Here is a 16,335-nt window from a genome sequence, read left to right as displayed (position 1 = left end):
AACATCCCAAAACATTTTAAAATGTATAGTTCCAATGGTATAAAAGAACAACAGCTTCAATAGAAAGCTGCATTTATAGACAGACACAGAACAGGTTAACTATCCCAGGTGTTATGAATAGCACATGGACAGAGCAAAGCATGGTACAAACAACTAAGGAGGAGGAAAATTGAAATAAAGGATGTGTCAATATGGTACAAAACAGAAGAGAACTTACTGTCTTACAGTTATAGGTTTAGTTTCAAAGAATGCCTTCAGATTTACAAATTATATATTTCTTTTACCACTTCCTATCATGCTTTAATATGCTGTTCCTCAATAAACCATAATGAAATAGAGTCAAGTTAACAAAAAAAAAAAAAGCAGCAGTGTGGTTTATTCTTCGGATATTCCTTTTAAATAAAATATTGACTAGAAAAACTTTAATAATATTACTTAAACACTATGCATAAACTCTATCTTACACTTTTTTATTCATTAATTGTTATTTCTCCATTTGATATTAAAAAGTTCAGTTGTTTATTCACTTGTACTCCTGGCTTTACAAGGAAGTTGTAAGGATATGGTCTTCGCCTTCTAATGTAAAACTTATGATGATTCATTACACCCCAAATTAATTTTTTCTATAGTCATTTATCGTCATCAAGTTTCTATCCTGTGTCAGGTAGTCGTGTCACGGCAATTGCTGCATCCTCCGTGGATTGACTTCTCAATGACAAGACATGCATTTTCTCAAGGTCACATTACTCTCCAGATATTTAAAACAGTGCCACTCTACCCAGCATGTATTTATATGCATAGAAATGATTTGGCTTGTTTTAAAATACACAGAGATGAGTGGGGAGAAAATAGGATATTTATATTTAAAAGTGTTTTGCTAGCATAGAATTCTGAGTCCCATTTATAAGGGAACCATAAGATGCCCGAAAATGACAAGCTCATGTTTGCGGGGCAGGATTGTGGTGGGAAGCTTCCAGGCCTGGCGTGCCCTGGCAGCCATTCCTTATACTTCAGTGATGTCAGTGATGGAGGCTGCCAAGCCTTAGCCCCAAAGTACAGACCTAATAGTAATCCCTTTGGGCTCCCTTTTTCCCTCTGACACATACCTTCTCTACCTGTATAAAAAAGCAAACTATTTTCTATTTTATGAGCTAGCTTGGTCAAAAGAAAGAGCAATGGTTATGAATGTAAACTACAAAATAAATATGGAACACGAGAGTATCACTTAAGCTGGAGTGAAGGGAACTAATGATGATATAACTAGTTAAAGTTATTACCAATAGCTTGGTCAAAAGAAAGAGCAATGGTTATGAACGTAAACTACAAAATAAATATGGAACACAAGAGTATCATTTAAGCTGGAGTGAAGGGAACTAATGATGATATAACTAGTTAAAGTTATTGAATAGAGCTCAACTAAAATGAAGAGATGAAACAATAACTAAAAGTCACCATAACTTGAAAATGATAAAGAGCCACTGTTCTTCAAGAGATGCTTTTTAAAGTGTGAGACTCACTTTTTTGCTTGTTTGTTTAAAGTGGTCTAGTTGGCTCAATTAGTTAAACATACATGAAAACAAAGAGTGTGTATAGAGTTTATTGGCTTGGTGGACTAGTTTGGCTCAAATTGTAATGCTTGTCAGTGGTTGCCTAAGGGAGACACTCCTGTAACAAGAGAAAGCACAGAAATAAGTAATCAAGATTTAATCTGGAGTTACAGTTTGCAAAGCACTGTTGCTGGGGACTGAATTGTGCCTCCCCCCTGCCAAATTCATATGTCAAATCCCTCACTCCAAATGTGAATATATTGGGAAATAGTGACTACAAGAATGTAATAAAAGGTACATGAGGTCATAAGGATGGGGTCTTAATCTGATAAGACTGTTGTCCTGATAAAAAGAGGAAGAGAACCAGAGATCTCTCTCCACATACACACAGATGAGAATATAGCAAAAAGATGGTTGTTTGCAAGCTAGAAAGAGAGGCCTCACCAGACACTGAAGCCTGATGGTGACCTTAATCTTTGACTTCCAGAACTCTGAGGAAATAAATTTCTGTTGTCGAAGCCATTCATTCTGAAAACCTGTCATAGCACCCTCTGGTAATATAACTGTCATATTTACTTTTTTTTTGGCATAATAATGAACCAAAATGGTTAACTATTATGGTTATATCTATACTGGAGGTAAGGAAATTAACTGTCAGAAAGTTTGAAAGATTTGCCTCAAATCACCTAGGTAGTAAGTGATGGATTTATGATTCAAGATCAATTCTTTTTCATATAGAAAAGCTTTATATTTTACCAATAGGTCTAGTAAAACACCAAGAGTGGAAAGTAGCCATATTTAGGTGGCTCAATAATAAATTTTCATTTGTGAGAGAAAATATTTTGAAAGAAACTTTTCCTTGAAATTAGAGCAAAATAAAAATATCAAAATGCAGAGCTGTAATATAGTTAGTCTGTCAGTAGCTTAAAAATTTGGGTGGTAATGGAATGATATGAAAGTTATCACCGTGAGGATGATATATTTGAGCCTTATTTACTTCAATATGTTGAAACACTTTAAAAGGAAAATCCCTGCTTTATATCTTTTTGAAGCAATTTGCTAAACATGCTGCACCTATTTTGACCTGCAAAAATCTAACATATAAATTTCTGTAACATCTTCACACTTTCTGAAAGATATTTCCATATTGATTCATAAATCTGAAAGATGTCTGTATCAGTTCCAGTGTCATCTGAGTTCTCTCTTTTGGATACCTCTGCATTTTACATTTCCTCACACTTGGCTACTTACTGGGGGAACACTGTGGTTTTAAAATTCATGTTGGCAACATTTATATCTAATTAACCTCCATATGCTGGAGTTACTCCCAACAAATTATGTGGATATGTATCCTTATAGAGAATACAATTTCTCATAACTACGCTCCCACGAGTCCTATTTTTGAAGAAATCACTCAGTATAAGTAGCAGGGTAGTTAGGATAGAAACTGTTTAAAGAGCACACTTCTGTTACCATGGCAACTATAACTTCACTAGGCTCAACCCAGAGTTTATATGGAAGCAATATAATTCTGACATTGATTTTTTCCGGTTTGATTTTCTTTAAAAATTAAAGAAAACTGCTAAAGAACAAATTAATGAGAAAATATAACTTCTCTTTCTAATAGCCCCCAAATTAGAAGTTATCTTACATGTCACACCAACAAAACTAGTAGTATTTAATATTAATGGCTAGCTCATTTTTCTCTAATGGTACATATCCCTTAGTGCTTATATTTTGAAATTGTAAATTTAATATAAGTTAATTTTAATATAATAGAAACATGGGAAAAATATTAATCACAATTATGAGGAAATTACCCATTTGTCCCACACACAATCTCTTATGTCTTAAATGAGACTTAAAACAATACAAAGAGCAAATAAATTCATTTTAAAACACTATTTTCATTGTTATGTTTCAAAATCTCTTATGCTTAGTAAGCTCCTGATTGATTTGGAAATATGTATTGGATGATTTCCAACAAACCAATAATACAAATTAATGATGTAATGGGTAATTCCTGGGACTAAGGACCTCATTTGTGAAGGAGATGGACAACTAAAAGCAAGAGAGGAGAAATATAAATATTTTGAGCCATTCTGAGGAAATGTTTAATAGTAAGGTAAATCTGTAACATAAGGTAAAATAATTCTACCAGAATTTTTCAGCATCAATTACACTAAAGTAGGGCAAAAGAAAAAAAAAAAGGAAGATGTTTCAGTTTTTTGCATACAATATTTTTTTAGGGTTTTAAATAAACCCTAGTTCACATCTGAATTACAATTAGATAATCCCATATAGCTTTTGATCAGAATTGTGAAAAATGCATCCACCTATCTTACACTCAGAAAGCCTGGTAATCGCATGCAAGTTCATGCAGTTAATCTGTGATAAATACTTTGGCATATGTTAGAAATTCTAAAAGAATAATTTATATCAGGCACAACATCTGTTTAAAAAAGAAGACTTGCTAATCAAATTCCATTTACTCTTTCTGTGCTCATTTTTCAGGATGGCAATGAGATGAACACCAGGCTACTGCACAGGTGTGCCATCTGCATTATAAAATCACATCTTGGCTAAAATTCATACACACAACTTTGATTTTATTCCCAGAAATGTTCTGGCACAAAACCATGAAAGGCAGGTGGATTTAACTTATGTGGGCACTTGAAGGGATAAGGTCTTTCCTTAGTACTATTAGAGTGTTAGGTATGGATGTCCATTAGGCTTTTCATGCTAAGCAGGCTAAAGCTCTAGCCACTATACTCCTATAGCAACCAATACATGTTTTTGTACAAAACATATAAACCTGAAATAATCTCTGTCCTACCAGTTGCAAGCTTCCTGAGGACAACAACTCTTAAAATATTTAAATCCTGTCACAGTCTTTAGCATAGAGTGGGCACTGTATTTGTATGTGTGGCTGCAATGCATGTGACTGGGACAGCAATATCCTCTGAAGGAGAGACATAGCTATTCATTTTTGCATCTCATGTATTTACTCTGCAGGCACATACTATGCTTGAACTAAGCATCTCTGATTCCTGATGGACAAAAGATTTCTATGTGTCACCCCGATAGAGATTTTCATGGTAGAAAGAAATAATTCCAAGGTGTCATACATTTTCTCTTAACTATTATTTCCTGTAGTTCTTTAAAAACAAACATCAGGGGGACACCTATATGGCTCAGTGGTTAAGCATCTGCTTTTGACTCAGGGCATGATCGGGGGTCAAGGAGTAAGTCCCACATCTGGCTCCTCAAAGGGAGTCTGCTTCTCCCTCTTCCTATGTCCCTGCCTCTCTTTATGTGTCTCTCATGAATAAAAAAATAAATAAAATTAAAAAAAAATCAGCAATGCTAAACTATCCCTTATAGGAAAATGGTGTGAAGGAAAAGCAAGTAGAATTTAGATCTCAGAGGTTCTGTTTCAAAAAATTTGTCTGATTTAGGATAAAGAAATTTTAAAAAATATTTGCAAATCTTGAAAGAAAAGATACTCAATGAGCCAACATACTTGTCAGTTCATAAAAAAAAAAAATTGGAACTGGAATGTACACCCAATAAATAAAGAGCTCATTGGGCATAGATTTTTAGGTTGTTTTAAATTTTCGAAGGACATGTAAAGAAGGCATAAACTACATCACTCTATAGTACCATACAATTGTTAAGATATTTTTTGTATTATTTTCCCTCTGAAGCTGTTGACATGTAAATGAACTGAATTTTTAATAAAGACATTCAATATCATCAGATTCTAAAAATCAGGAAGAGAAATTTTTTTCAGAATGAGTTATTCTTTGGAGCGTTTACTTACTAAAATAACATTTAAAAAATTAATAAGGTAAACACCAAAATCACACAAAAAAAAAAAAATCAAGGAAAGAGAAACTAGCAGTGTCAAGAATAGCTTAAGGAAACAAGACAAGTTAAAGTAACATGGTATCCTTGATGGGACTTGGAATGGAAAAGGGACAGTAGATAAAAAAAATAAGGAGATCTAAATGAACTGTGGACTTCAGTAAATTAAAAGGTATTATGTTTGGTTTATTAATTATAATAAATATGCCATATTTATTAATAGTAGAAACTGGATGTGCAGTAAGTGGAAACTTTGTGTGTTATCTTCTCAATATTTTTGTAAATATAAAGCTGTTTTTAAAAGTTATGTTTAATAAATATTAATGATAATATGATATCAGGACACATATTTTCCCTTTCTTCTTGAGCTTCAATGTAACTCCATCTGTCATTGGCCATGTCCTTAACTCATTTCACTGGAAAGTCCTAATATTTTGTATATTTGTTTCTGGATTGTACGGTAAGTTTTCCCTTTTCTGTGAATTTGTCATGAGAGTCCTTCTCAGACACAATCCCTAATCTGTAAAAATACTACATCATGCTATGATTATAAGTCATCAATCCCCTCCAAATATGATACTTCTGCAAAAAATAATAATTGGATAAAGAAGTCTTAAAACCACTTATGGAAATGAATTATTAAAAAAATTCCACAATAATAAAGAACAGCATTCCTAGTTACCAAACACACACACATCAAATAAATCAATGCATAAAATTTTTTATTAACAGAAAGGATTCCATCTTAATTCAACTTGTATAATTAAAGCCAACAAGGTATCATACCATGCCATGATCTTGGCATGTTAAAAAAGCCTCAAAGAAAAATATGAGCATATATAATATCTGTGATTCTAAGGTAATATTTGAGTATTCATCAGAAAACAAGTTATAAGTTCCATATGGGAGAATAAGTTTATAGGAAAACAAATTTTAGAAGTAGCAGCAGCACTTAAGGGAGATGTTCTGAAATTAAGAGGGAACCATTTAGTGTGATTTTGTATTTGACTGAATGACAGTTTGTTTATTTTTCTTCCAAATGAGCAAACCAATGCAAGTAGGTGACAAGGGAGGCTCAGGGTGAAAGTAAGGGAAAAACTGTAATCCTCATCCATAAAATTTATTCTCAGTAAGGACGAAAGTGCGGGTGTTGGTAAGTGGGGGATAAGAAATTATACAACGTTGATAAAATCAGTATATGAACAATTTCAGAAGGGATTAAATGATTCCTGGTGAAAATACACTATACAGAAAGATGGTAATTAGAAATGGATTACTAAGAATCTGTATTTGAATTTGAAAATGATTGCCTAGATTTCTGACTTAGAAGAATAAATAGCAATACCATTAATTAGTATGGTCAATAGAGTAGGATGAGTAGATCTTGGGGAAATTGTCCTTAGTTAATGATGACTTTAAGTTATTTGTGTAATAGAGTTTCCCTATAGGTTGTTGAATATAAAATTGTATAGGTGACTACTTAAGTTTGGGATAGAGACATATTTTTATTGGTTATAATTCTTGGCAGTGTTATTTTAGGTAAGATTGAGAATTCCCAGGTAGACCAGGTTCTGTGAAAACTAAGAACAAAATACCTGTGAGTATCAATACTTAATATGTATGTGAGGAGCAGTAGTCAACAATCTTGTAGGAGTGGTCTGAAAACTGGGAGAAAAACTGGCATTAAGCAATATCATTAAAATTTATCAAGTGATGAGTGCCAAAAAAAAAAAAAAAAAAAAAAGGAAGGATACAAGAGTATCTTGGGCAAATATAAAAAATAAAAAACAGACAGAACCAGAGGAAAACTAAGATGTGGCCATGACTTTTGCCCAATTGCAGGAAACTTGTTTCAGTAGCATGTCTAAGTACCAGCTACAATTTGTCCAGGTTCTGCTCTCTGCACTGTTGTGCAAAGATGAAAAGTAGAGTGTGAAAACATAAAGATAAATGGATATTTGGACTGCACACAGCTGAATGGAGCCTAGAGGCAGGAGATCCTAAAATATCCTGAGTCAGAGAAACCTCAACTAGAAGGTAATGTTTGCCATAAATCTTGGAAGGAGAACATATATTTACCTGGCAACAAGAACTGAAAGACAGTATTCCAGATGGAAGTAACATGTGTAAATTACACGTTTTTGTCAGTAAAAGCAGAAGGTGCTCTGTATGGCACTTGTGTAGGAGATACTTTATGTACTTGTCAAAATCCATAATACTGTACATCATAAAAAGTGAACTTCAACACGAGCAAACAAAACAAAACGAAACAAAACAACCAATCAGGATGTTGGAAATCTTGGGCTGGAATGGAATGCAGACTGTGCTAAATGAATCTGGGTTATAAATATATGATATAACTTCACAAAAGGTTTGGGGGAAAAAAAGGGGATGACCTAAGTAACTGTGGATAACAACGTTTTGACTAGAAACCATAAGACAATTACAACTGTAAATAAACACTGCACTATAATCTGTACATTTGAGTCTCACAAGGGAATGGATTAAAAATTCTGAAAGAACATTACCTCTGTACCAGCGTTGAAAAGAAAAGGTAAAAACATATTAGGAAATTGAAACCAGATTTCTTGCTGTCAAAGAAAAAAAGTTACAAATAAGCAAAGACAGGCTAGAATAAATCATTGAACTAGAGTTGGCAACATTGAATGTTTAATCGGTAGAAGGGTAGATGAAAGGACAGAAAGACAGATGGGTAGATAGATAATTATAAATATGTAGATGTACATCCACTAGGCTACAAACACACATTTCCTATGATTGGGATTGCTGATTGGGCCTAGAAGCAGTAACATCCCAAGAGATCTTCATTTCTATATACTCTTCTCCAACAAATGGAACTATGCCTCCTTGGGGAAACTACTGATTATAGTGTAGGGGCAGGAATATGCAAGATGATCCTGGGTTATCTCATTGTGTCAGAGAATAAGGAAGTATCAAAAACCAAAAGAAAGTACATGTGTCAAAGGGACACAGGAACAAAGCTGAAAAAGCTCCTGAGAGGTAGATTTAGAAAAATCGGTGGTGGGGGTGATGAGGGGGGCCCGGGTGGTTCAGTCAGTTAGGCATCTGCCTTCAGCTAAGATCATGATATTGGGATCCTGGGATCAGCCCTGAGGGAGACTCCCCCATTCTCTCTTCCTCTGTGTTTGCTCTCTCTCTCCTCCAAATAAATAAAATCTTTAAAAGAAAAGAAAAATTTGAACAAAATGAATGATGTAGTATTGGATTTAACCAAAAATATATGTAAACAAGAACACACCAATATAAATGACTAAAAACAAGCAAACAAATAAGAAGAGACAAAGTTTCCTTTAAAAATTGCATGTAACATGTAGATACTGCCCTCTTCAGGAGGTGGATTTTAATCCTCCTACCCATTCCTGAGTATGGAATATTTCTAGTGATTATAGAAAGGGAAAAAATTGAAACTTCAGAATGAGCAGGCCGGGCAAACAATTTCTTAATCATGTGGTCAAGTTAAACACCACCAGTGATGGGTCATGTTGAAATCGCGTGCTCCATTCTATCACTGATACATCCCTTCACAGACAGGATGAGAAAGACATTTCACTTCTATAGTATTCTTCCTAAAATTCAATCGTCCCGGAATAGACATGAGGAAGACACAAGACACATCCCAATTGAGGAGCACTTATCAAAATACCTTACTGGTTCCCTTCCAAACTATCAAGGTCATGAAAGACAAGGGGAAACTGATAAACTGTCATAGTCCAGGGAAACTAAGGAGACACAGCTGATAAAATGCAAAGTGGGAATCTTAACTGAATCCTAGAACAGGAAATGCATATAGTGAAAAACTTGATGTCAAAATAAAACCTAAGTGTAGTCAAAAGGAAGGTGCCCGTGTTAGTCTCTCAGTTCAACACGAGTCCCATAGTTATGTTAGTGTTACTATTATGAGAAACTAGGTCCAGTGTATATGAAAACTCTGTTGTATCTTGGCAAATTTTCCATAAATATGAAAGTACTGCAAAATAAAAATTTTAAACATAGAAGAATAACCACAACTCTTCAAAACTCATTTTTGGTGCATCCATATCCTGTATATTATAAAAGATATAGGTATATGTAAAGGAACAAACGATTTTTAAAAAGAAATTATCTTTGATATAAAGAATTTTGGCACTAAGGTAATATCTCAAATTTGATTTTAGGTTCCATGCGGTTTTGCTGTCTTGGGTATTGTAGTTGTGGTTCTTACCCTTTGTAAGTATACACTCAACTATATGAGGATAAGCTTTTTTCAGGTGTTCTTGTTTGGCTTGTGTTCATGGCACATCTAAAAAGAGATAGATATCTATCTATCTGCATGATCTAGATTTTCTTGAACCCCATCATATCACTTTTGAGTAGTTTAAAGTGGTTCAGAACCTCCTTTCTGTTTCTTAGCCATAGGATTCTTGACAATTTTTTTTTAAAGAATGGAAAGATTCCCCTTAATTCTTCAGCTAAAACATACCCACCCAAAGCATGCCCTTTGTGTGCATCTTATTGACCTCAGATAAAGGACACTAGTGCACTAAACCATAGAGCACAGAGTCTTTAGCCAGAAAGAAGGCAGAAATTGTGTACAATGTTCCACTGCAATAAAAGGCGGTCTAAAAAGAAAAATGAGTGTCTGCAGATGCAGAGCACACAGAAGTGCAGATTAACAGTAGCCCCAGGAGATTTCTTCACAGAGATAGGGAATATCCAGTGACAGCGCTGCCAGCCTCGTTTTCTAACCTGTTCAATCAGAGTTTGAGTTACTTAGACAGCGTATAAAAGTCTGGCTAGCAACTAGCAGGAAGGTACAACTTTTCTGAAAATTTTGTCGGTTTTTTAAATGCACTTTAAAGATTTTAACAACTTACTTGAATTCACTTTAATATTCATAATCAAACAAATCAACATTCATATGTTCTCTGAAGTCCATAGAATTGCAAATGGAATTTCTATGATGATTTAAAACTTCATTTTGTTTAGTTTTATCAAGCATGGTTGCTCTATCTTTTGAAAAAGAAATCACCATCACCATTTATCTTTTCTGTTGGTAAAGTGTTTCTAGATGGATGACTGTTATACTTTCCATCATAGCTGTGTACTTAAAAACAGCTCTCATCAATAAGTAAGAGTCACATTTGCCAACTGGCTACGTATCCATAGCAAAGCTAACGTTTCCTTAGACTCCTAATGAAGAATGGATTTTTCTAAATTTTATTTCTTAAAAATTGTTATCCACGTGCACATCTTTTCTCTTAAGCATAATAGAACATTTATAAAAGAAATGTGAATAAAATCATAAACTTTCATTTTCTTGTATCTTTCTCTAAGGTATAAATTTAGAGATGTGATTTAAAGACAGATTTTAATAATTTAGAATGCTGTTTCCTAATAAAATAATCAAGAAAAATCAATCTGATAGATTGCCATTTATTTTAAGTATAGTTCTGAGTTCCATCAAGGCATTAAATAGTTAGTGCTTATAAATTATTACGTTAATTGAGAAAAAATCATAGCAATTAATGACTCTTCTTATGGATTTCTAAATAGGCAAGCAAGATATTCCTGCTATTTAGGTCAGGATGAATCTTTGAATCAGATATTTTAGCTTTCTATAGTAGAATTTTTATACTTCCTTAAGATGTTATTCAGTATTTTTAAATATCTTAACATGTTATAAATGTTTTGTATTTTGGAAACCTCAGATAGTAGTACAAATATCCAAACCAATAATTTTACTATAAAAATATTCCAAAGATAAAAAAAATTCTTTCATAGCTATATAACCTAGAAACTCTTCTATGTGTCCACTATGAGATTAATACATTTAAGAAAATGAACTATGGTTGCATGATCTTACAAATATATTCTAACTACAGTTTCATGATTTAGAAATATTGGTAAATATATAAATATATTCTTGATCTTACGAATATATTCTAGCCAGTCCTAGAACTTTCCATAGAGTATGAAGCCATATTTCTTTCTTTCTTTCTTTCTTTCTTTCTTTCTTTCTTTCTTTCTTTCTTTCTTTCAAGAGAGAGAGAGGGAGAGGGAGAGAGAGAGAGAGAGAGGTGGAGGGAGGAGCAGAGAGAGAGAGGGAGGGAGAGAATCTTAAGCAAGCTCCACACCCAGCACATAGCCCCACATAGAGCTCAACCTCACAACCCTGAGATCATGACTTTGAGCTGAAATTGAGTCAGAAGCTTAACCAACTAAGCCCCCCAGGTACCCCTGAAGCTTTTTATAATGAGTAAATATGAGCAAAACTAAATAATATGTTACTTATAAGATCCTCGCATCAATAAAATTATTAAGGAGAAAAGAAACCGATAAACAAAATTTTAATCACTGTTTTTTTTTGTATGGGATGATGCAGGGATGGTAACTACAAGGGACATGGAAAAAAGAGAGAGACATCACCTCGATATTATTAATAATAGTGTTGGTGTGATTTTGTGTTCCCTAAGTGTTCAATTCTCTATGATGTTTCATGGCTTAGATATATATCCTGCATATATTCTTGAGTATTTCAAATATTTGTCAAAAAATGTATTTTTTAAAAAAGATTTTATTTATTTATTCTTGAGACGCAGAAAGAGAGAGGCAGAGACACAGGCAGAGGGAGAAGCAGGCTCCATGCAGGGAGCCCGATGTGGGACTCGATCCCAGGTCTCTAGGATCGTGCCCTGGCCCGAAGGTGGCGCTAAACCTCTGAGCCACCCAGGCTGCCCCCCAAAAAGCTATTTTTAAAAAGCTCTTATTGATTGGATTTTTTTATCCTAATTATTCAGCTATTAAATTAAAGGGCACTTGACCTCCAAATCATACACAAATGCTTTATATGATCTCCAAGTTTAAAATAGAAAAAATGTTGGGCAGCCCAGATTATACTTGAGCATAAAAATGAGTATTTATAAGGGGAAATATCATTCCTAAATGATCTCCTAATCAATTAAAATTTTAAAAAAGAATTATACTGTAAAGTAGAGCAGATGGTCAAAGTTTGTATAACATATTAAATTGGAATGATAATGGACAACTTTAAACTTGATACTGTACTTTTTTATATTGTCATTTGTTGCTTGTTCCGAATTTCCAGTGAGGTATGGTACTCACATATGAGGAATTTAATTACTATATCATTGATCATAGTATAACTGAAATTAACTATATTTATCTCATTAATATCTATGTGTGGCAAAACCTGAATTAATTTCAAACATGAAGTATCAGGTATGGATAAAATGAGCTGATAACACCAATTTTCTCTTGCAGGATTTTTTTTTCTTGCAGGATTTTTGAAGATTTACTTGTCTATTTTAGCTTTAAACATATAAAAGACCATTCCAGTTACCTAGCAGTTGTCATTACACAAGAGACACTAGTCATCTAACTTTGTATTTCAAAATATTTAACAAGAATCAAAAAGAACGCCAAAAGATTGGAGGCCTCCAATATGTGAAATGAATCTTTATAAAAAATGTTATTCTGGGGATCCCTGGGTGGCGCAGCGGTTTGGCGCCTGCCTTTGGCCCAGGGCACGATCCTGGAGACCCGGGATCGAATCCCACATCAGGCTCCCAGTGCATGGAGCCTGCTTCTCCCTCTGCCTGTGCCTCTGCCTCTCTCTCTCTCTCTCTCTCTGTGACTATTGTAAATAAATAAAAATTAAAAAAAAAAAAAAGGATAAAAGGATAAAAATGTTATTCTGGGTTATTACAAGGATTAAATAAATCCAGAAATGTCACTAAATATCCTGGAACTCCAAATCATTAGTTTCCTGTTGTTTATTAAGTAATGTAGAATTACTAGAATGAGAAATATTAATCAGATAACAGGATGGTGGCTTTGTTTTGTTTTGATGGTGATGACAATTTGCTGGGAAAATGGCCATAGAAACGACAACTAAGAGAAGGAGGAAGTGACAGTGAATAGCTGTTAATAATTTAAATGATATGGGGGAATAAGAAAGTAAATGTTAAAATATATATTTAAGGTTTGAGATTAATTGATTTGGAGCTTTATTTAAGAAAATTACAAGATATAAAAAGAAAATACAAAAGCCAAAGGAAAGCTTTATAGGAAATGGTGATAATTAGAAGAGAAACTTAGCTGCTAAGAGTATCTTAGTTTATATAGCCTGAAAAACAGCATGGGTCTTGGCACTACAGACGAAGTCCCATCATCAGTTGAACATTAATAATAAGTGAAAATGTGGCAATAGGTAAGTTAACAAAGAAGGAAAGTATAGAAGAGTTATACAAAATTAAGTAAAAGCAATACATTCTGGTTTGTAGATGGTCAAAAGAAGTGGAGAAGAAATAAGGATTAAAATGAAACAAAACAAAAAACAGAAAGAAGGAACCTAGACCCTTGAAACAATGGATATGACAATATAAGAAGATACAGGTCCTAAGTGCAAACATATGGTGCTCCCTTTATGGCAGCTTCACTCAGACCCGGATTCACTAGAGATTAAAAGATTGTTTACTTAAAGAGATGGTATCTTAACTAAAAAAAAAAAAAAAAAAAAAAAAAACCGTGAATGTTTCAGGAATAATGTTAATAATCAGTTGTATATGTACACAACAATTTATCAATTTATCCATTAAAAGATACTTAGGTTATTTCTGTATCTTGGCTATTATGAATAATGCTGCCATGGACACAGGAGTATAGATATGTCTTTGAGATCCTGATTTTGATTCTTTTGGATATATACTCAGAAGTGGCATTTTTGTATGGTATGGTAGTATGGTAGTTCTAGGTAGGTGGTTTTTTTTTTTTTTTTTTTTTTTTTTTTTTTTTTGGAACCTCCATACTGTTTTCCATAGTGGCTATAGCATTTTACAGTCCCACCAACAGTGGGCATGAATTCCAGTGTCTCCACAGCCCCATCAATATTTATGTTTTGATTTTTTATTTTGTTTATATCTAATACATGAAACATTATTTGAATAAACAAAGAAAATTATGAAAAAAGACTGATGGTAAAGAAGAATCTGTCAATTGACAGACATGCCAAGAAAATAGGAACTTAATGGTACACTTATATCTAGGAGCCTAGGAACCTAGGAGCTCAATGATGTTCCTCAAGAAAGCATTTATGATTTGGCGTAGGGGCAGGGAAGAGGGGAGAGCGCAGAATGTATCAAGGACTCTGCATACAGCTGGGACACTAAGAGAGCAAATACAGAGTACTCTTTCAAGAAACTTGTTAAAGAAAAAGAAAAAATAAAAATATGAGTATGGGAGCTAATATTGGTCTTATTTTTAGGTACAAGTGAATATTGCTTTAGATATTTAATATATTTCATATATATATAACTCTATATTCCCAGTTTCTTTCTTCCATATTAAATTTAAACTCTCAAATAACCAAAGCAATATCTATTTATTTTTTAACTTTCTGAAAGGTTGAAATCAGCTGTATTTAATAACAAAATAGCACACACTGCAGAAACACTGTTTAAAGTAACATAAGTCAGTAAATCTGACAGTGTTTCTCTGCACAAGGTAAGGTTACACAAGGACACAAGTTAAATAATTAGTGATTTCACAAAGTCCTAAGTGATGACCCTCTCAAAAGGTATTAAGTGTAAGTGGTGTAGAGCAGAGTCTGAGTTTGGCTAGACTAGATACCAGTACCCTGTGGTTCCCCTGACACTTTGGAGGTAACCTATATGTAAGCCATATTACATTTACTATAAACAATATAGAAAAATTACATACAAATTACATTTTTTTTTTAAACATTCCAGTTGTTAGACTCGGGCTATTTTTTAGAAAGCCTGAAACAAACAAGTGTGTGTGTGTGTGTGTGTGTGTGTGTGTGTGTGTGAAGGGAAGGAGACTGTGGTGCATGAGTTGGTGCCACATGTACCAAGGCCACCTGGCATATGCTTTCTTCATAGCTATGCATCATGGATAAGGGGTGAACACATGACTTGCAATATACCTTAAAAGAGTTGTGCAAAACTTTTGAATGACCATGAAGTGCAGACGTTATAGAATAAATTTAAAAATTAATTTAAAAATACTTCTTACTTTCATTAATTTGCTACTTCTAGAAAAATGTTACCTTCAATTTGTGAAGCTTCTGTCTGATTTTCCCCCCTAGACTCCATTAACTTAATCAAATTGTAGCATGGTGCTTGCCAACCTCATTATCATGTATTATGTAGTTGTCTTTTAAATTCATTAGATAGAGACCTTCCATTTAAAGCACATTAGTTCCTCCACTCCTCTGAAACCTTTAGCCAGAGGTGAAAATTTATAAGGTCTAATGCAGTATCCAAAAAGAAAGACATTTGATTTGGGATTTTGTACTGGAGTAATAGCTGAAACGGTTTTACCCATGAAATTAAAGAAGCTTATCTTTCAGAGTCCCTCACTTATCCCTGTGTCTAATTTTACATTTTGAATTTTCATTCTGTAATATAAAGCAGCATTGCTCAACAGGAGCACTATTAGCAATTTTGGTTGGATAATTCTGTTTTGTGGGGAGCTAGTCTGTGCATTATAGGTTACTTAGCATCATTCATATACTCTACCCACTAGATTCCGGTAACTCTGACAATGAAATAATGTCCAGATAACTCCAAAATCCCCAGGCAAGGGACTGGGGAGGATGGTCCCCTTTCGAGAATCCCATACTTAAAGATCCCTGCTCTCAAATTGTATGTTTCAACTACACAAAATCTACATCTAGTTTGGACAACAATTAGTCAAAGAAGCATCAAATAAGTTATAATATTACTCTAGTTATAAACCAGATACTATGTGTGGTTGAGTTTTTAAAATTCATATATCTTTGTAACTTTTAACTAGCAAAATCTCTTAGAAGCTTGAGTTGTCTAACTTGTAAGTGACAGGCTTGCCCACTTGTCAGTGA

The 16,335-nt window shown here is 33.8% G+C and overlaps 1 pseudogene; it reads left to right on the top strand.

Moving 5' to 3' along the window:
• Positions 1–919: 919 nt before the first annotated feature.
• Positions 920–16,335, top strand: part of LOC144301553 (ADP-sugar pyrophosphatase pseudogene) — a 47,361-nt pseudogene continuing 31,945 nt past the window's right edge.

This window comes from Canis aureus, chromosome 30 (genome assembly GCF_053574225.1).
Source record: "Canis aureus isolate CA01 chromosome 30, VMU_Caureus_v.1.0, whole genome shotgun sequence".
Taxonomy (NCBI): domain Eukaryota; kingdom Metazoa; phylum Chordata; class Mammalia; order Carnivora; family Canidae; genus Canis; species Canis aureus.
Note: the sequence above shows the minus strand (reverse complement) of the source record. Positions and strands in the feature narration are given on the sequence as shown.